The 4,267-nt window shown below is 40.2% G+C and overlaps 1 protein-coding gene across 5 annotated transcripts in view; it reads right to left on the bottom strand.

Annotated features, from left to right (window-relative positions):
• Positions 1-4,267, bottom strand: part of Stox2 (storkhead box 2) — a 203,673-nt gene that overhangs the window by 128,991 nt on the left and 70,415 nt on the right. The window lies entirely within an intron of this gene.

Genomic DNA, 4,267 nt, shown 5'->3' with positions numbered 1-4,267 from the left:
TTGCTGATTAACTGAAGGTTAAGAGTCTGATAACTTTTCTTCCCAGGCTTGTTTCAAATCACCATGCTCAGATCTCTGCCTCCTGAGTATGCACTCAGTTTAAACACTATCTAAAATTTTTGACAGTTTTACAAAGTTTCAATGTTCCCTGGGTAGTAACACATGCTGAGTTCTATCTTTTAAATTAAAAACAAAAACACAAGCCATTTAGTCATTTAGCAAATACTTAAGAGCCCAAGCTGTGCCATAGACTTCCCTTTCAATTCACTGCCCAGGCTTCTTCCTGTTCTCTATGATTGGCCTAAGATTTTCTCACCATCTTCATACTGACAATGTAACTTCTCTCCTGCACAATTGTGGAGCTTAGGGGTAACTTCATCATCCCAGGAGCTCAGAAAAGACAATTCCCTTTAGTTTCATTGAAAGCGGAAAGGATCTTGCAATGATCTGGACTATACCTTGTTTGCTGTAATTGGAAAAAGTTTCCAGTTTCATCCCTTCGCTTGGTATCCACAGTATGGTCAGTCCAATCAATGAGACACAGTTAACAGCTGCACACAAGATCTAAATTTTAAATCTCCAACCATAATATGTATTCCTTGTGGGCAGAAGGAGGAGAACCCCCTTTTCAAGGTCTGCACATAGGTTTTAAAAGCCACTAAACTCTATTCAAAAATTAACTATCATTCAAAACTATTACCCTAATGACATTCTTTCTCTGCCTAAAGTTCTCTACTCTTTCTCATGCTACAATTTAACATATTGGTGATTCAAATTTAAGAGATTTTTTAAATTTCTAATTTAAAAAAAAAAGACAAAGCTAACAGAAATGCTATCACATCTTTCTGATGTCTTTTTCACGGTATTTTAAAATCCATCCTTCTTTCCTACCCTTAATTTCTAATGTAAGTCCTAAATTAATTCGAATCGAAACAATTCAGTCCTATCTTTCCCATTCTTCTGGCAACTGAAAACATCAACCAAAAGGAACCTTTCTTCCTTTATATTCTCTTCTCGGGTATCCTGTCACAGCAATGAAGAACTGACTAGCACAATTGCTGCTGTTTACATGGCATTTATATTGCATTAGGTAATATCAGTGACACGGAAATGACCTGAAGTGTAACAAGAGAATGTGATTTGCAAATACTATGCCATTTTTATACAGGAGACCTGAGTGTCTTCAGACTTGGGTATCTGCAGAGGTGGTGCAACCGCCTTGCTGTGGATAGCAAGAGACAGCTGGACTAACTACAGAGTTATACAACAACAATCTGAACTCCTGCCAGATGTCCAAGTGGTTGTGAACCCACCATAGAGAAAGTTCCGCAGGTTCCTCCAGGTTGATGAGAGTATGGAGATACCAGAGGCCTTGAGGGAGTTTCAGTTCTGTGGGACACGGCAGGAATAAATGTACATGGGCTACATTTGGCCTACAGGCAGCTGTGTGAGAGGTTTTGTATGCTGGGTCCACGGAGTGAGGAAGGATGAAATGGTAAGAAAGAATAAAAAGTGACTATCCCAGAAAGATTCTTTGGCAAAGCAAGGACAGTCTGAGATAGCCTGTGGTCATTACAGCTAACTTATACCAACTCCTAAAAACCCCTTGAATATTTCTAGGCTTAAATACTAAAATAATGACACATATCTCAAGAGAGCTATATGTTCTTTATCTTTTATGGAAACAGGCTGTAAGCACATGAGGTTGATCACATGAGGTCTTTACTACAGCTACTTCTTTTTAGATGACAAGACACCATTGTGTAGATTTCATCTCAGAATTAAAAAAAAAAAAATCTATCGATAAACAAATCCGGAGAGAGGAGCTTTCATTGTAATTCTTTGGGGGAAAGAAAAACAAAACAAAACAGAGGGAAAAAGCCTTCAGCTAACCCTTTGTGGCTGTTCTTTATGCTCCTAATCTCAATACAAAGGTTAGGATTAAAAGCACTGGCATTAAAATAACCCACAGTTTTTTGCTTTGAAGTCTAATGATGACAATAACTAAAATCTGGAGTGGCTTTTGAGAAAGCAGAGTCCTTCAAAATCCTTTGAAATGTTAAATGCTAAAGTGAAGAGGTCCCTACAGAGGACTATTTTTCCTAAAGGTGCACAATGAGCATGCTTTTTCAATTCACTCTCATTCAGTTTCCTTTCAACACGGAGACTGCATTGCCTGTGTGTTCCCAATTTGCTCTCCACTGAAATGCTAATTCCGAATCAAAATCAGAAACCAGCTTTCTGGATTAAATGCAGGAAACAACTACTAAAATAGAATAATTGGTCCTTATGAAGTGACAAATATTTGCAATTTTATAGTTGCTCTTACTTTTTATTGGGTAAACCCACTACTGAAGAAATGGCTCTTCCAAAAACCAACCAAAAGAATAAAATAAAATGACCAAACTTAGAGGAGCAGTACAAGGCCTGCAGTTCAGTTTTTCTCATTCTTTTTTTTTTTTTTTTTTTTTTTTGGCCAGTCCTGGGCCTTGGACTCAGGACCTGAGCACTGTCCCTGGCTTCTTCCCGCTCAAGGCTAGCACTCTGCCACTTGAGCCACAGCGCCGCTTCTGGCCGTTTTCTGTATATGTGGTGCTGGGGAATCGAACCTAGGGCCTCGTATATCCGAGGCAGGCACTCTTGCCACTAGGCTATATCCCCAGCCCAGTTTTTCTCATTCTTGAACATTCTACAAATGGTGTTTTGACCTGGCAGATTCAAATACATCTGCATATGTTTCCCCCAAGCAAAGCCATATCAAGGCAAAATGCAGCATGAACTGGACACAGACAGTACTGGGATTTCTCTCTCTTGGGGAAAAGAAATCAGTCTTTCCCTCCTAGCAAGTGGCCCTGGATGGTGACTCAACTTTTTCTATAAATCAGTTTCCTCATCTGAACAAAAGAAAAAAAAGAAAGAAAGAAAATCAGCTGAAAATACTTCCAACAGCACATAGCTGCCAGAACTTGGGATAAATAACATGAAAATGTGCCATTGGGTAGGTGTTCAAAATTAATCTTCGTAGCCAGGATGATGATGGCTCATGCCTGTAATCCTAGCTACTCAGGAGGCTGAAAGCTGAGGATTGGGGTTTGAAACCAGGGTGGGCAGGAAAGCTCATGAGAGTCTTACCTGCAATTAACCACCAGAAAACCAGAAGCAGAGCTGTGGCTCAAAGTGGTATAGCACCAGCCTTGGGCAAAAAAGCTCAGGGATAGTGCCCAGGTACTGAGAACAAGCCCCAGGACTGACAAAAAAAAAAAAGTAATCTTCATATATTCTGACCTGTTCATTCTTTTGGCCAAGGAATTAATCTGAAGATTGGATACATGCTAATATGCGGGAACAGGATCTCCAACTCCACAACATTGTAGCAGGATCGTCCTTGCAATGTGTGGGCTCCTTGTTAAAATGCAGAGGAAGTTGGGGAGGAGATGCTTGCAGGAGGTGCTGAGATGAGTTCACAGACCATGCTTTGAGTGGATAGTCTAGTTCAGGAGGTACAGGAAGCAGAAACTCACTGAACTTCAAACAAAAATGCCAAGATGATTTTGATCCCAAAGACAGAAAATTGGTCAAAGCCTGATCCTATACAAGTTTTTAATCTTTGATCTTCATAGTATGTATAGAAATTGAGAAGTTTTTATAGACATCATGACTTGGGAGCTGTTTTCTCCTGAATGTCAACAAAGGATGATGCTGAGTAGTAGTCCACACATTCTCCAACACCTTCCCAAATATATGCTTTTTGTATCAGTTAGCTTTCTGGTCACTGTGACAGAAAATCTGATATAAATAACTTGAAAGGAGGAAAGATAGCGAGTAATCAGTCCCTAATTGTGTAGAGGGAATAGGGGAGCAGAGATATTAATATCACTGTGGCAAAGAGAGAAATATAGGACGGGGCTAAGACAAGATATAGTCCTAAGGACACGCCCCTATCTACTTCTTCCAGCTAAGCCCCATACCCAATGGCTTCTAATACCTCCCCCAAATAGTGCTACCAACTGAAGGTAAAGGCTTCCACACATCAGTCAACATTTCATATTCAAACCCTAACTCTCCTCCATACAAAGGCAATGTGGCAGTGGCCCTATATCAAAATGTTATGCTGCTGGAAACTTTTCTCACGCTAGAAATACACTTCTCAGTTCCCATGTCACCATGGTACTCAGAGGGCCACACTAAAGACAGAAGAGGAGCCTAGCTTGGCAAAATGAGTAAAGGCCCTCTCCCCTCCTCTCTCATGGAAGTTCTACATCTTTCA

The sequence above is a fragment of the Perognathus longimembris genome, chromosome 21, assembly GCF_023159225.1.
Source record: "Perognathus longimembris pacificus isolate PPM17 chromosome 21, ASM2315922v1, whole genome shotgun sequence".
NCBI classification, from domain to species: Eukaryota; Metazoa; Chordata; class Mammalia; order Rodentia; family Heteromyidae; genus Perognathus; species Perognathus longimembris.
This window is presented reverse-complemented; position numbering and strand designations above follow the sequence as displayed.